The following is an 18,202-nucleotide window of genomic DNA, read 5'->3' as shown; positions in this document are numbered from 1 at the left end:
GCCACGCCCTGCTAGGGTTCAGTAAAGAGCATAATCGCCCTGAGAAGGTCCAGAGCAAGTGCTGGGCCCTCCTCGGCCAAGTGGGCCCCAGGGTTTGGCCCCAGGGTGTTCCCATTCACCTGTTACTAAGAAGTCACCGCAGGGCAAGAGCAGAAACCCTGCGGACAAGTCACTGGCAACACAGCGCAGACCGTGCAATCCTGAGAGGCTTTTTTTTTTTTTTTAAATTTGGGAGATATGCCTTCTTTCAAAGTTTGAGCATCAAGAGAGATTTGACTCATATTTTTAGCCCATGCTATTTTAAAACTCATAAAGTTTGGATCTACATAAAACATTCACACTGTACTTCAAATTACAGTAAAATCGCTGCAGGGAAATTGGATGCCATTGGGGGTGGGGAGGGAGTCTCCCTGGGGAAATTGGGTTGGAGCTCAGATGGGGGCCGGCAGGTTAGGAGTTAATTGGAAAATGTGAAATAAAAGTCATACTTTTATGCCAAGACATGAGTAATTTAAACAAAAATACAATTTTCTCTGCCCTTTAGTCTCCTCTCAGCCACACCATGCATTGTGTATCTACATTATGCTTCAACCAAGCCTCCCCCATTGGCAGAAATACCGGCTCAACCATAGAGAACGACATTCTCCCAGCATCAACAAGGCAACTCCTTCCCGTCGTGGCTCAGTGGTTAATGAATCCGACTAGGAACCATGAGGTTGAGGGTTCGATCCCTGGCCTTGCTCAGTAGGTTAAGGATCTGGCGTTGCTGTGAGCTGTGGTGTAGGCTGGCAGCTACAGCTCTGATTGGACCCCCCACCCCAGCCTGGGAAGCTCCATGTGCCACCGGAGCAGCCCTAGAAAAAAGGCAAAAAGACAAAAAAATAAATAAATAAAAATAAATAAAATAAAATCACTCCTAGTTCTATTGCCCAGAAGTAATTCTCCTTAAAGATAACTTTCTCTTGGAGTTCCCTTGTGGTACAGTGGGTTAAAGGTCTGGCATTGTCATTGCAGCAGCTTGGGGGCGCTGCTGTGACTTGGGTTCAATCCCTGGCCCGGGAACTTCCACATGTTGCAGCACGATCAAAATGTTAAAAAAAAAAAAAAAAGAGTTCTCATTGTGGCTCATCGGGTTAAGAACCTGACTAGCATCCATGAGGGTGCAGGTTCAATCCCTAACCTCGCTCAGAGGGTTAAGGACCCAGCATTGCTGTGAGCTGTGGTATAGGTCGCAGATGCAGCTCCAATCTGGCGTTGCTGTGGCTGTGGTGTAGGCCAGCAGCTGCAGCTCCATTTGACCCCTAGTCTGGGAAATTTCATATGCCGCAGGTGCGGCCCTGAAAAAGAGAAGAAAAAAAAAAGTATGCCATTTGATGTACAGCCCTCTGTCTCAAAAAACTTATGTAACTGTGCCTTGATTCCTAACAAGCAGAAGAGTTCTCAGAGCTTTCTGAAATGTTATTCCTGGGTTATAATCCTTAAATTTAGTTCAAATGAAAGTTTCCATTTCTCTTAGATGGACGGATTCATTTTTGTTGACAGCAGGAAGGCGGAGGCAGCGGACGTCTCCCCAGGCAGGAGAACAGTGTGCATCTAGGCTCAGCCTCCATGCTGGCTTGGCAGGAGGCCTGGTCCCCTGAGGACATTAAAGAAGCTCCTGGGGGTGAAGGGGGGGGTGGTTAGGGGACCTCAGATGAGCCCCGAGAGGAGGCAGGGTCCAGACTGAAGGTTCAGACAAGACGTTGATCTTCATCTTCTGATACAAAAAGAAATGTCAGTTTAAGTGGCGAAAAATGTGAGCTGGGTAAAGAAGATCAAGGGGTTGCCTGACTTAGGACCTGAGCTGCCTTGGAGCTATTGAGAAGTCCGAGTCTGCAATGGCTCATTTGATGCGTCAACCCGGCAGATCACGGGGCACCCAGGTATCTGGTTATACATTATTCTGGGTGTGTCTGTGAAGGCGTCACTGGAAGATGCTGACATTGGAGTCAGGAGATGGCTCCTCAGTGTGGGTGGGCGTCCTCTCATCTCCCGCGGGCCCGAATGGAACAGAAAGTTCCATTGTGAGCCCCCAACCCCTGCAGACAGTTTAGCTGGGACAGCGCTCTTTTCCTGACCTCGGACCCTGGAGCCCCTGGTTCTCAGGTCTTTGGACTCAAATCGGGACGTATATCATTAACCCTTCCGTTTCCAGGGCTTCATACTTGGACTGGAACCACGCCCCCACCTCTCCTGCGCCTCCTTTCCAGAGTCAGCAGATGGCAGGGCTCCTCGGCCTCCATAATCATGTGAGCCAATGTCTCCTAATTAATAACCAAGTAGCTAAATCCTATTTGTTCTGTTTCCGGAGAACCCAGACTAATACAAAGTTGAAAGAAGTTGATAGCAGTGCAAATGATTCTGGTATAGAAATGCCAAGGAACTTTGGCAAAGATGCAATTAATTTTTGGAGTTCCTGTCGTGGTTCAGGGGTTAGCGAATCCGACTAGGAACCATGAGGTTGCAGGTTTGATCCCTGGCCTTACTCAGTGGGTTAAGGATCCAGCATGGCTGTGAGTTGTGGTGTAGGTCGCAGATGTGGCTCGGATCCCTCGTTGCTGTGGCTGTGGTGTAGGCCGGTGGCTACAGCTCCAATTCGATCCCTAGCCTGGGAACCTCCATATGCCTCGGGAACAGCCCAAGAAATGGCAAAAAGACAAAAAAAAAACAAGATGCAATTAATTTTTGCCCTGAAGCTATTGACAAGTTTTGCATCTATTTATAAATTTTTACACATTCATGATGGTACGCACATGTGTGTTACTCGATTTGTTGTTGTTGTTGTTGCACCCACAGCATGCATGAGTTCCTGGGCCAGGGATCAAACCCACACCACAGCAGTGACAACACTGGATCCTTAACCCACTGAGCCGCTAGGAAACGCCTGTGTGTGTTATTTGAATCCTCCATTGAATCTGTTGTAATATCTTGCTCATTCCCTAATTACTGAGTTAAATAAAATCTGGAGTACACATTCCTTTTAGAGTTGTGTGAGAGCCATGATGGAAAATCCTTTAAAAGGAGCGCTTGAGGAATTTAAGTGAACTAGTGGTATGATTTCTATAGAATTGTTTGTTTTTGGGGGTGATTGGTTTTTTGTGTTTTGTTTTTGTTTTTTTCTTTTTTGGAACCTATCTGTGACATGTGGAAGTTCCCAGGCTAGGAGTTGAATCAAAGCTACAGCTGCCAGCTGCCACCACAGCCACAGCAATACCAGATCCTTAACCCACATGTGAAGCCAGGGATCAAACCTGAATCCTCATGGATACTAGTCAGGTTCATTGCCGCTGAGCTACAACAGGAACTTCCTAGAATATTTTTAAAATATTAAAAGCCGTAGATTGAATTATAAAAGTGTTACAGAGTCCAAGTTCATATTGCTTATCACTCAACAGGCCAGAAATTCAAGAGATGAGGCACTGAAGCAAGGAATAGTGGCTTTATTTGCAAAGCCAGCAGATGAGAAGATGGTGGGCTAGTGTCCCAAATATCCACCTCCCCTGAGTTAGAATTCAGGCTTCTTTTATACTAAGGGGGGCCGGGGGAGGGGTTGCTGCAAACTGCTTGGTGCCAGAATCTTTTGTTCTTGCAGCTGTCCCCATAGGTCTGGTCAGAATGTACCTAGAACCTCCCGCAAGACAAATGTTTGTCTTTCTTCTGCAACTTTTTATCTCTATATGAATGAAAACGTCTTATTCCTTTAAAAGGTCAGAGTCTTGAGATGGGCTGTCCTGCATAGTCCAGGCTATAGGCAACATTCTTTCATTGATTAACTTGTAGCCAAAGCAATAGAAAACACAAAAGTGAAAGTAAAAGAAACAGATCCAACATGGAATCAAATTTGTTCTTCCCAATTACGAAAGTGCCTGCGTTTAACTGTTATTCACTTACAGAAACAGCAATTTCATATTAGGCTCAACCTCATAGAAAAAAGAAAAGACAACCTATCTGAAACTATTACCCCTAGATAAGCATGATACATTTTTAACATATAGCTTCTTATTTTAATCATTATAAGTGATATTATTAACTACTAGAAAAATTAGGTAAATCATTATAAGTGATATTATTAACTATAGAAAAATTAGACAATTCAGAAAAGGAGGGTGTTTTTAAAATGCATTGCTCTTAAGCCCAACATGCAAAGACAAGCAGCTGATAGCATGGCCTGTACTTGATTTTAAAAAATGTTCCTATTGTAGCTACTGTTTAGAAACCAGAATTTATGTGTGTACTGTAGTCCAAACCCCTGCCCTCCGTCAGCAAACACATTCTTTTTCATGACTACGCATAATTTCATCAAATGAAGGTCTCACTTCTCTAAGCAGATTCCCACTGCTGGGCTTCACATGACTTGCAATTTATATCCACCAATTTCCTGGGTGATGAATATACCATCGTAGTGAGATCAGATCATCTACACACCTAACGATTTTCTTAGGATCGGGTCTGAAAAATGCAATCGCTGCTACCGAGACAGTAAAAAAGATCAGGGATTGCGGGGAGGGGGGGTAAATAGGCAGAGAGGGGAGGATTGGGGGCCAGGGAAAATGTTCGGCATGACACCATAATGGGAGAGGCGCATCATTATATATTTGCCAAAGCCCATAGAATACGGACACTAAGAGTGAACTCTAGGGTCAACTGCAGATTCTGGATGGTCACGAGGTTTCACTGTAGACCCATCAATTGCAACAAATGGACCCCCTGGGGAGGGAAGTTGCTAGTATAGAGGCTTTCCTGGTGTGAAGGCAGGGAGGCTATGGGAACTGTCTCTAGACTCTGCTCAATTTTTCTGTGAACCCAAAATTGCTCTAAGAAATAGTCTTTTTTTTTTTTTTCAATCTTTTTGTCTTTTTAGGGCCACACCTGTGATGTATGGAGGTTCCCAGGCTAGGGGCCTAATGGGAGCTATAGCTGCCCACATACACCACAGCCATACCACGCAGGATCCGAGCCATGTCTGCAACCTACACCACAGCTCACAGCAACACCAGATCCTTAACCTGCCAAGCATGGCAAGGGATTGAACCCGAATCCTCATGAATACTAGTCAGGTTCATTAACCACTGAGCCATGATGAGAACTCCTTTTTTTTTTTTTTTTTTTAATGCAATCACTGAGTCAGAAGACATGCGCACTGAAGGAAGTCTGAAACATCCTGGCTCAGCAAGAGTAATTACGTTGCCCCTCGCAGCTAACGTTCAACGCAATCAACACCATCAGCTATTTCGATTTTTGATTATTTGTTTGTTTGGGGGTTTGAGGGGCTGCACTCACAACATGTGGAAGTTCCCTGGCCAGGGACTGAACCCCGAGCCACAAGCGTGACAATGCTGGATCCTTAACTACTAAGCTGCCTGGGAACTCCTTGGTTTTTGACAGTGTGAACAACAACTTTTTAAAAGTCATTGTTGTTTTCATTACAAAAGGAATGTGTTGTCAATGCAGAAAATGTGGAAAATTCAGAAAAATATGCAGAGGTCACTAAGCAGAACCCAAAACCTTGCTGCCTGGGGAGGGAGGCCTAGCATAAAGTGTTATAAAACCTTCTAATCCTTTATGTGTGTGTGTATCTGCACCTATGTGTCTAGGAGTGGGTATGTGTGTGTGTCATCTATAATTTTTAACTTTATTGAATTATCATACATATATATATATATACACATATATTATATATATATTTTTTTGCTTTTTGCTTTTTAGGGCTGAACTCGTGGCATATGGAAGTTCCCAGGCTAGGGATCGCATCAGAGCTGTAGCCTCCAGCCTACCGCACAGCCACAACCACGCCAGATCCGAGCCGTGTCTGCAACCTACACCACAGCTCACGGCAACACCAGATCCTTAACCCTCGTTGAGCGAGGCCAGGGATTGAACCCACAACCTCATGGTTCCTCGTCGGGGATTCGTTTCCGCTGTACCCCAATGGGACCTCCTGTGGTCACCCCATTGCATCCTATTGGTTGAGAAGTCAGATTCAGGAAGACCCTCCACGAAGAACATGGAAGACTCTAGTATCGTGTTTAAACCCACACTTCCTCATAGCATTTGGGCTTGAGGGGAGGACCCAAAGGAACAGAAGAGGGTAACCTGTGTCCACGGGGACATCCTTGTCAAGCAGTCTGGATCTCGGATGTCAGGTGTCCTTCAGGTGACCAGAGGCCTCGTGAGGTCAATCTGGTTTTGCCACTGAGCAAAGAGTGGTGCTTGCCGATGGGTGAGAGGGCTTTCAAATGGGCAACATTTTTTAAAAGCAGTCCTTAGGCGTTCCCATCATGGCTCAGTGGTTAATGAATCTGACTAGCATCCATGAGGACACAGGTTTGATCCCTGGCCTTGCTCAGTGGGTTAAGGATCCAGCATTACCGTGAGCTGTGGTGTAGGTTGCAGACATGGCTCGGCTCGGATCCTGCGTGGCTGTGGCTGTGGTGTAGGCCGGCAGCTACAGCTCCGATTCAACCTGTAGCCTGGGAACCTCCATATGCTGCACATGTGGCCCTGGAAAAAGACAAAAAAAGAAAAAAGAAAAAGCAGTCATTAAATTGGAGAGCCTTCTATTGTACCCTGGCCCTAAGCCAGGATACACCCCCTTAGGTACCAGCCTGCTCTCGCACCAAGACAGTGCACACACTAATAATTACATGGAAAGCAAAATAAAAGTGGCCCTTGAAAGTGAACTTCAATTTTCAAGGACAAAGAAAATTTCTTGTGTTTGAAAATGAATGCCGAAGCACAGGAAAGTATAAATTGCCTTTGGAACATCATCATCTAATTGCTTCTATTCTATTTTTGCAGCAGAATTCTCATTTTAGGCCTGTCAGGATGGCTTGACACATCACAGGTGCATGAGGCTGGGAAGCAATCGTGTCCCCGCTTTTTGGCAAATTTGTATTTGCACAAGGGCTGGGAGCGATCGAAACTCCCCGGGTGGCGCTGTGGGCTTTGCTAGCGGGATCTTTCCTGCTTCTGAGGAGGAACGTTAAACTTGACTTTGACTTCAGCTATGCACCTCTATCAAGCCAGCCCTTATGGTTGAATGAATTGTATCTCCCCAAACAAGACAGGGTGAAGGCCGCACCTGCAGGACCTCAAGTGACCTTATTTTGAGATGCGGTCTTTACAGAAAAGTCAAGATAAAATGGGATCGTTAGGGCCCTAATCCAACTTGGCTGATGTCCTGACAAAGAGGAGAGACTCGGACACCGAGACAGACGTGTGTAGAGGGAAGCCCACATGAAGAGACGTGGGGAGAGGACCCTGGGAAGACGAGGTTGGGGTGCTGCCATCCGCCAGAAGTTGGGAGACACCAGGAAGAATGTGCCCCCTTTGGCCTGAGACACAGCCTGGCCCTGCAGACACCTTCATATTTGGGACTATAAATATCCATTCTTCTAGGCCATTCGATGCATGGTTCTTTGTCCTGGCAGCTCTAGGACTCCTGCACCAGTGAGTGCTGCAGTCTCTGAAATCGCTCCTGTCCAGGAGCCTTGTCTGGTCTCATTTTTCTCATGTCCTCACTTTGCTTTATTCACTTGATGTCCCTACTTCAGACTTGGAATGGAAATCCCCACACTGAGTTTCCCTCAGTCAGAGCGTCCGAGGAGCCCTGGGGAAGAGAGCAAAAATCGCATAGCGTGTGCTTGCAGTAAAGCATTATAGTGGAGTTCCCGCTGTGGCACAACAGGATTGGTGGCCTCTCTGCAGCAGCAGGACGCAGGTTCAATCCCCTGCCTGGCAGAGTGGGTTAAAAGATCCAGCAGTGCCGCTGTTTGTGGTGTGGGTTGCAAGGGTGGTTCAGATCTGATCCCTAGCTCTGGACCTCCATATGCCACAGATGCAGCCAATAAAGGAAAAAAAAGAAAAGAAAAAGGGAAAAAAGAAAATGTTATAGCAGGAAGTGACTTGGCCACAGAGCAGAAAGGCCGCCCCAGCCGCTGCTGAAGTCAGAGACCAGGCCCAGAGGTCAGGGTCAGAGCACCACATGTCTGCAGGACCCCCTCTGGCCTCTCAGGTGGTTTTCCTCTATTCATCCCGCTCCATCATCAAGCATGTAAGACAGTGACCAGCCGCCGTCTCAGTGGATGGCTCCGTAGAGAAGTTGAATGAGCCACCTGCAGCGGGCCAGGGATTGAAATGCATCACCTCCCTCCTCCGACGCGGACTCTGGATGTTCCTCCTGCTCTTGCAGCACTTCCCCCGGGCCAGGCTGCGGGCCTAAGTGCCACCCATCATCACCATCACCGGACTGGGGAGCACCAAGAGAAGCCCAGTCATCTTCCCGTGCTTCAGTTGTGTGGCCGCAACCACATGGTCCCGGCTGGAAGAGCACCCTCTTTCCTGCTAGTCCACCCACGGGGGAGGCCCAAAGTTATGGGGTGGCATCTGGTTCAGGTGCCACGGAACCTTTACTGTGCACCTGAGGGCGAGCCCCCCAACCTCTACCCCAGGAACCTGAATCGCACATCCTAGAGGATGTACAGTTTCTGGCAAAACTCGACCAGGGAGGGAGTCACTGGGAGTGACAGTGAGAGCAGCTGATGGCTGTTCCAAGATTTTCTTCCCAGACCTGCGTATTCTAACCATTGGAAACGAGGCACCAGGTGTTGGCTGCGGGCTCAGCATCACTTTGGCTCTCATGGCAACATTGCCCAGTGGTTATCCCAGGGGCTGGAGGTCCCAACTTCAGGGGATGTCAGCCCTGAGCTGGCATGTCCCCTGAGCCTGCAACAGCCTTTTCCTTGGTTGTTTTTTTTTTTTTTTTTTTTTTTTCTTTTTTGGCTGATTGCTTCCAGGTGATGGTACATGGTGAAGACAATGGGTCCCGCGGTCATACGGTCATACACTCGTGACACACCTGTTTGTCCAGAAAATGGGTCCTTGGTTTGAGCTGATGTCAGGCAGGTTCGTATCTGATAAACCCTTCCTCCTGCGGCCCTCCATAGTGGTGCTGGCCGGACAGGAGCAGAGAAGGCAGGCCTATGCTAGGAGCCGCTGTCAATCCCAATAAGATAAATTACCTCCCGCTGCAATTGAAGGATTCCAGTGCTATCAGTGTGCTACCAAATGACTGCACAGCTGGTAACAGGGAAAACACAGCAGGCATTCAGCAGAGGCAGGAGCTGGGCAGCCTGGGTGAGGGGATCATGGGCAACTGCCATCCACCCTGCCATCCTGGCTCCTCCACCCATAGACCATTATAGGGGCACTGAGCGACTGAGGTCAGGGGCCAGGTGGCACCGCGTGGCCAGTCGTGCTGTCCAACTGGCTGTAGAGGCACAGAGACCTTCAGTGGATGTTTTCCTGGGACGGGGGTCTGCAGCCTCCTGTCTGCTCCCAGCAGCCCATCCACCTATAGAATCAGCGTCCCAAACAGCCATCACCCACGGCCACTCTTCACTTTGCACCAGAGGCACATGGCAATTCCCAGGCTAGGGGTCAAATTGGAGCTGCAACTGCCGGCCTACACCACAGCTGCAGCAACTCAGGATCCGAGCCACATCTACAAACTACACCACAGTTCGCGGCAACGCCGGATCTCCAACCCACTGAGCAAGACCAGGGATTGAACCCACATCCTCGTGGGTATGAGTCAGGTCTGTTTCCGCTGAGTCACGACAGGAACTCCCTCATTTCATGCTTTTTTTTTTTAACGTGATTTTCCACTTAAAACACAACTGCCTTCTTTAGTCTCTTCCAAAATCATAATATATGTGGAATTATGACCGTGATTTTCTTGTAATGTTTTTTGCTGATTGATGCTAACACGAAGTCATAAGTACAAAAATGGAAAAAAAAAATTGTATTTGTGCTTCCTAGAAGCATCTAAGGGACCACTTGTATGAAAAATGGTCATCTGGCCCAAAGTCAGATTTTATAGATTGAGTCCTCTTTTGTCTCTGGAAGAAGAAACTTGGCTGTTTTTGGATCCATTGAAGTGTTTAAAACTTGGATACTTAAAAAGACAAAAAAGAATGCTTTGGTGTTGGCGGTCCTAAAAAGACAAAAAAAACCCTTGGATTTGGGGTTCACAATTTGGGACTCTTAAAAGCTCTTTTATTTCAACCGAAGCAGAGAAGAAAGGGGTGTGTCATTTTCAAATGCTGCAAGTCACTTGGGGTTTCTATGTCAGGGAAACAAATGGGCTTAATTTTGCACAATGAAAGGAAAAATATCCTGGTTCCATTTTAAGTAAACCTAGGGACAAGCAGTAGTCATGAACTGCCACCGTTTCTTTTCTTTTCTTTTTTTTTTTTTTTTTTGTTTGGTCTTTTTAGGGCCGCACCTACAGCACATGGAAGTTCCCAGGCGAGGAGTTGAATTGGAGCTGTAGCTGCCGGCCTAACCACAGCCACAGCAACGGGTGATCCGAGCCACATCTTCAACCTACACCACAGCTCACAGCAACACCGGATCTGTAACGCACTGAGTGAGGCCAGGGATCGAACCTGTGTCCTCATGGACGCTAATCAGATTCCTTTCTGCTGAGCCACAGTGGGAACTCCAAACTGCTACTGTTTCTTATGTTACCATTTCCCATATTTAATGGCTTTGCAAAAGTATCTAAAACATGTTTAAACATCTTGGCACTCACACAGAAGCCGAGTCCTGCATTCCAGATGAGGGAAGCGGACTCTGCCACAAAGTCACAGGGCGAGAGAACCCCGATCTCTTTATTTGAAAGAGTGGAAAATCCAATGGACAAATCAGGCACATTTAGCAGAAAGTATAACACAGTCCAGCAGAGTCTTAGGGAGCACCTCGCCTCACCGCTAACCTGGCCAGATGGTATTGCCAAAACCTCAGCTGCCTCTGTGCACCGATGCCAAATAGAAACACAGATGCCACATAGAAACGTGGAGACAGAGTTGGAGGAAACAGAAAAAGTAGCTCTAATTGCCAGGCAATGAGGGGACACAGCTGGCGAGAGCCTCAAGGACTGTGCACCCCCCTCCCTGGAGGGGGCAGAGAGGAGTCTTACCCTTCATGGAGCCAGGGGCGTGGTCAGCTCCTGGACATTTTTCCGATTGGCTGGTGGTGAGGTCATGGGAGTCGCGTCATCAACCTCCTGGTTCCAATGGGTCCGGGGTCTACATGCTTGTGGGCAGCACACAGTTAACTTCTTCCACCTGGTGGGGGCTTCAGCACCTGCCAAACAGCCCCAAGAACACGGCTCAGGATATTATCTCTAGTCTTGAGGAAGAATTAAAAGTCCTTGACTTTGTCGAATGGCTAAATTACTATTATTTTGCCCTGAGTGACTGTTTTCCTTTTTCGTCTGTATTTTCTCACTTCTCTGATTAAATCGGTTCTTGGGCTAAACTTCTTCTATCAACAAAAAGGCAGGCAATGGACATGAGTCCACCCTGGGGAGACCGCATAAGGTCCTGCCCCGTTACAATGACAAACTGCCTCTTTATTACACATGCCTAGGTTGTAAATACCCCCTCTCTGTCAGGCTTTGTTGCAGCCACAACAAATTCTCTGCTGATCCGGAAGAAATCCATCTCTGCCAGAGAAATATCTGGCAGTCTATTTGTTTTCGATTAACAGTAGGTAAATATATAAATACTTACATGCAATGGATGCAGCTTGACAAAGGAGAAATTTCTTTAATACGGCATGGTTATAATTAAACTAAAAAATGGGAACTCCTTCAATGGAATGCCATAAAATTGTTGAGAACCAAGTTGCAGAGGAATGTCACGTGACCATGTACACTCTACGTTCTTGTGATAAAAGCTTGATAGAAAAATATTTTGCAACATAATTGCAATGTTTGGTAAAGCAAGTGTGCCTGTGGCTGTTTATGGGTGCCGGTGTGTGTTAGAGAACATAATTGCAGTTTTTGGTAGAATGTGCGTGTGTGTGGGTGTCTGTGTTAGGGAAAGAGAAGAAGGGAGAGACAGGCGGACCATCGATTGGGTGGCTTGAACAATAGACATTTATTTTTCATAGTTCTGGAGGCAGAAAGGCTGAGATGAAGATGCTGCAGACTCAGGGTCTGATGAGAGCTTGCAGATGGGCTTGCAGACGGCCACCTTCTGGCTGTGTCCTCACATGGCAGAAACAGGTCTCTCTTCCACTTGTTATAAGGACACTGACCGCATCATGGGGCCCCGCCCTCATGACGTCATCTAAATGTGATTACTTCCCAAAGACCCCATTGCCAACTACCATCCCACTGGGGGCTTCAACATATGAATTTGGGAGACACAGAAACATTTAGTCCACATCAGAAACGGAAAAGGTACACACCAAAATACTGACAACGGCTATCTCTGGTAAAATACAGATTTTTCTCTTTTTTCTTATTTGTGCATGCCAAGACTGCCACACATGTGCATTCCACTTTGTCCTCTGCAGAAGCAAGGGGACTGTGCTGAAACCGCATAGCTCCTTCTTGTTAATTCTCAGCCCTTGCTTCTCACAAGATCCACTCGAGCCCCTGGAGAGATTCTGGGCACACTTCTGAAAATCAAAAGCATCCTTATCTGCCAAATCCAACAATGAACCAACCCTGCTTGCTTAATTTATTGCATCCCTCCGACTCCCTTTTGGTCCTTAGGACATTTTCCAGGATGTTCTGAGGTTGAGTTTCCCTGCTCCCCACTGGCGAGCATGTCATCTGGTTCAGCAGTGGGAGAAAATCGGATTGTTTATATTTAATGCTGCCTCCTTCGATCCAGACTGACGCCATCAGGAGCTGACTGTGGTCCATAGAGGGAAGGATCCAGCGTGGTTTTAAGCACCTGGTTATTTTAACCGTAAAGCAAAAGCTCATGGATTTAGATTTCTTTAATTTGGAATGGATGGTAACATTACATCAAACTTGTAATTCATTTAAACTGTTCTGGACAAAATAAAGAATGCAAATAAGATACTGACGTTTCCTGCACAGGGTATAATTTTTAATAGGCGTCCATCACTTATTGACAGGCAAATCTCGATGACATATTACAGGCAATAACACAATTGATGTTCCAGGTTTGCTTAAATATTTGTTCATTTTTCATTTTATTTTTATGCTCACACCCATGGCACATGGAAGTTTCCAGACCAGGGATAGAATCTGAGCCGCAGCTGCAACCACACCAGATCCTTAACCGGATGTGCCACAGCGGGAACTGGAATTTTGTACCTTTTGACCCCCTGACCCATTTCACCGCCGCCTCTACCCTCACCCCTGGCACCATTCAGTCTCTTCTCTGTATCGATAGCTCAGGAGATTTGGGTTGGGGGGGTGGTTTCTTTTGGAGTCCACATAGGGTGTTGTGGTTTTTTTTGGTAAAATAAATGTTTTATTTTAGAGTATTCTGAGATTTACAGAAAACTCCCCACAGCAGTACAAAGAACCCCAGGTCCCCTTCAGGTCCCCCCAATAGCATCTTAACATGAGCTGTACCCTGTCACACTTCATGAATCAGCGCTTATTTCTTCTTTGGAACTCCCGTCCATGCTTTACGCAGATTTCCTGCTTTCCCCTGATGTCCTTTCTCCTTTGCCTGAACTCCATCCAGGATCCCACGGGACATTCCGGCATCACCTCTCGCTGGGCTCCTTTTGGCTGTGACAACTCCTCAGACTTCCCTGATTTGTGATGCCTTTGACCACTTCGAGGTGTATCTGGCAGATGTTCTGCAGAATGTCCTTCACTTCGGATGGCTTTGATGTTTCTCAGGTGCCGCACAGAGATAGGGTGTTAATTACATGCAAAACCGAGTATGGAATATATAGCAACCCTCTGAACTATATTCAGTTTTCCTGTCAATCTAAAACAACTCTAAGACTTAAAGTTTATTTTCAAAAGTCTAGGAGTTCCCTGGTGGTCTAGTGGCTAAGGATCTGATGGGGTCACCGAAACGGCTTGGGTCACTGCCGTGGCATGGGTTCCATCCCTGGCCCTCAAATCTCTGCATGTTGTGGGCACAGCCCCCAAAAAAGGGTCAATTGAAAAACAAAATCATCGAGATACCCTCTTCTATGTCAGACTGCCGAAGATTGCTCTGGGATTATGGTATAACGCCCAGCTCCGGGTGTTCCTGTGCTGGGAAGGGTGATGCTTCGGCCAGCTGACTCGCTTTCAAAGCCGGAGCACACCAGCACTTTCCATGTGCTGGAAAATACACATCAAAACCAAGCCAGATGGATGGTTCCATGTATTCTATATATTCATAGGAACATATTTTAGGGACAATGAGCGGCCCTGTGTGAGGCGATGGGAAGCGAATTTGTGCCTATTACATACGCAGGAAATGCATGTGTATTTCCTGTTCCGTCACCCCAGATCAGTTAAGGTTCGTCAGTTACAGCCTGATGGAGACCAGCAAGGGAATTAGGCCAGGCTGACCCTAAGCTGAGGCAGCCTGCTGGCAGAGTCTGGTGTCTAGTCTGTGCCCGAACTGGCCCAGGTGAAGCCTCAAACAGGTGAAGTCATCTCCAGAATTTTATCATTTACCATCCAGGCAGTCCCTGTACCTGTTCATGGACTCACACACCTAGAGCCCCTATTGCCTGTACAGGGACTGCTTTTTGTGCTCCAGGGACATAAAACAGATGTGGTTTCTGCCTGCACGGAGCTTACAGTCAGGTGGAAGGGGAAGGCGTGTAATAAAAATAAATCCCGAGTTCCCACTGTAGCTCAGTGGGTTAAGAACCTGATATAGTATCCTTATGGATGTGGGTTCGATCCCTGGCCTTTCTCAGGGGGTTAAGGATCTGGCATTGCCACAAGCTGTGACATAGGTCACAGATGTGGCTGGGATCCGGCGTTGCTGTGGCTGTGGTGTAGGCCGGCAGCTGCAGCTCTGATTCAACCCCTAGCCTGGAAACTTCCATATGCCACAGGTGCAGCCCTAAAAAGCCAAAAAATTAAATAAAATCCCAAAAGTGTAAGCACACAGCCTACTGGTGGTGAGGACTGGGGGCTTCTGGCTTGACCCCCCCCATGAGCACTTGTATCAGGGAGCGGGGGGAGACCTGGATGATGCGTCCGCACTGGGAGAACCCAGGCGCTGGGACTGGTACTAAGGGTAGACATGCAGGAGGGAGAGGTGGGTGGCTACCAGTGCCTCTCAGGTCACCCCACAACTGGGCAGACCTCTGCTTCTCCATCCATCCACGGCTGGGCAGGTTCCTCACAAGTTTGTCCAGGGGGCTGGAGGCGCCTCGGCTCCCTGATGGTGCAGCACAGGCTGCCCTGCCTGGCACTCACTGATGGTCAACTTTGAATGTGCACTTGTCCAAGTTTGGTCGGCTGCAGGTGTCCGAAGTCCAGTGTGCATGCATCCTCTCAGAAAAATGAGCAGTTTGTGCTAAAAACCCAAAGTGCCTCCTGGACGTCAACGACCGAGGGCTGGGCTTCAGGTCCATCCAAGCCGACACCTGCACCCCTTCCTGCTTCTACCCGCCCCCACCCCACCCCTCAAGACATGTGGATGGCGCTCCTGCTGGTGCCCTTTGATCAAAAGCCATAGTCAAAAAATAAAAATAAAAAAAAAAGCTACAGTCCACCAGCATTTACCTCCAGCTCTGGAAAAAGACCTGTATCCTTCAGGCCTCGTGTCCACCACTCCAGGATAGATACTCATTGACCCATCTGAGTGTGTGTCCAGCTCCAGGCCAGTCCACGGTGGCCTGAGGAGCAAGGTCACGAGAAGAAATGGCACTGCACGCAGTCCACGGCAGGGCGTTGGGGCATCAAGCCAATGCTGTGTCTGCTACGGCCAGCCTCCTAACTGCGGCTTGCTTGTCCGACTGCAGCTGTAAGTCCCTGCTCATCCCAGGTATCCCCTGATCTCCTGGGGGTCCCTGGATGCTGCTTCACTGCCCAAGAGAATGCTCTGTGCACTGGGCACAGTTTCACTACCGGCCACTAGAGGGCGACAGACCACAGAGAGAGGCACAGTCACCTAGCCACCCCATCCTCTAGGACAACAGACCCTGAGTCCCCCAGGGGACACTCGGGAAGGCCGGCACGGCCGACATGCCCCCAGGAGGGGAGGTAACAGAGGCCCTGGCTGCAGAGAAAGGCTCACGAGGCCACCGGCTCAGGCCAGAGGGCGATCTCCTTTGAGACACCTTGACAGCCCTGGAGGTGGACTTGACCTGCCTCTGAGAACAGGATTCACTTAAGCAGAGAGGTCCGGGGACATCAGCTCCAAAGGAACCTGTTTCTGGGAAAATTAAGATAACGCGGTGTTTCTCTGCATCTTATGCGGTGGGTGGGGCCGTGGTTCTTGGGCCGCTGGACGTCATCCAGGATGACGGTGGAGCCAGTGTCGCACAGACGGGGAGGCTGAGGGGCTGCCAGGAGCACGCAAAGTTTCAGGAGCCTCCGGAACTGGAACGTGATGCTCAGCTGGGCAGTGGGTTCCAGACCCGGAGCTGGGAGACCACCAGGCCTGGGCTCCCAGGTGCTTTGGAGCCCACTGGGTCCCCTCCGGTTCCTTCTCCCCCTTTGCTCTCACTTTGTCCCTCCCTCCCCCTCCTCCCTCCCCCTCCTTCTTTCTCCCCCCCCTCCTCCTCCCTCCTCCTCCCTCCTTTCCCTTCCTCCCCCCCTCCCCCGCCTCGTCAGAACCCTCCGGGCTCCCAGGTTTCATCTCCTCCCCAGGCAACCATCTGAAACTAACTAGTTTCTTGGGTCCCCTTTCTAAGTTCCGGGGAGGATGGGCTCTGATGGTCCACCTTGCTCAGGTGTTCGCACTGCCACCTGCTGTTGTGGGCACACGGAAACAGGCCACCAAGTTCCCAAATGGCTGCCAGGGCCTCCTCTGTGGGTTGGAGGGTAGCTTTGTAAGAAGGGTCTGTGGACAAGGAGGGTCCCCCAACACACCGGAGTTTGGCGGCTCAGGCTCAAGCCCAGCGCTCAGGACCACAGACTGGCCTCCATCCAGGACGGGGCTGCCCACCAACCTGGATCAGAGAAGCAGCCCCTGCTGGAGGCCTCGGTGTGCCCCCTCCTGTGACCCCTGCTGGGATGCCAGCAGAATTCCATCGAAGAATTACAGGTTCACACGGCAGGGCCCTGTGTGTGACACTCTCACCCTCGCACTGGCTGCTTAGCCCCCAAGTGCAAGCTGGCATCGGCTTTGGAACACTGGATGTGCTCCAACCTCAGGCAAGAACTTTGCGTCTAGTTCTTGCTATGGCCCAGTGGAACTTTCTGCCCTCAAAGCTGTGAAGGTCGCCACGGTCACTAAACAGAGACAAACATATCTTCATATAGGACGCAGTCCAGACCTACATGTATCATTCAAAGAGGCAGTGTAATTAGATAGCTCAGGCGTCTGCCTCCACAGTCAAAGTCATGCTGCTTGGCCAGGAGTGGGTTGTGGTCACCAGAGGTCAGCCGTGCAGCTGAGAGCCTGGGCATCCTTCTAATTTCAAATATCAGTTTATCCTTGCTGTCTATAAGCTCTTTTTTAAAAAAAAAATTTTTTTTTCTTTTTTGGCTACCCTGCAGCATACAGAGTTCCCAGGCCAGGGATCAGAGCCGCGCCATAGCTGCCACCTATGCCACAGCTGTGGCAACACAGAATCCTTTAGCCCGCTGTGCTGGGGATCGAACCTGCTTCCTGGCCCTGCAGAGACACCAGCAATCCCATGTGCCACAGCAGGAGCTCCCTGTCTAAATGATCTGCAGTAAATTACTTAACCTCTCCAAGCTAGGGGGGCCAGATTTGGAGGAAAAACAACAATAACAACAACAAACCACCCAGTTAAAGGTGAATTTCAGATAAACAAAAAATTTTTCCCATAAATATTTTTCAAATAGTGCATGGGATATCCTTATACTAACAACAATTTGGTGCAGAGTTCCCTCCGTGGCACAGAGGGTTAAGGAGCCAGTGTTGCCAAAGCCATGGCAAAAGTCACAGCTGCCATCTCAGATTCCATCCCTGGCCTGGGAACTTCCATATGCTGCAGGCGTGGCTGAAAAGAAAATTAAAATTAAAATTAAAAAATAAAAATTATTTGTTGCTTATCTGAGTATCTAGGACATACTTACACTAAAAAGCAATTTGTTGATTGAAATTAAACAGACTTCTTATATTTCTTTTTTTTGAAGATTTGATGTCATTTATTATTAGTCTTAGAACATCTCATTTTGGACTGGACTCAGACTCAGGCATAGATGCTCTGAGAGGACAGCCTCCATCTC

This window comes from Sus scrofa, chromosome 13 (genome assembly GCF_000003025.6).
Source record: "Sus scrofa isolate TJ Tabasco breed Duroc chromosome 13, Sscrofa11.1, whole genome shotgun sequence".
Lineage (NCBI taxonomy): Eukaryota > Metazoa > Chordata > Mammalia > Artiodactyla > Suidae > Sus > Sus scrofa.
This window is presented reverse-complemented; position numbering follows the sequence as displayed.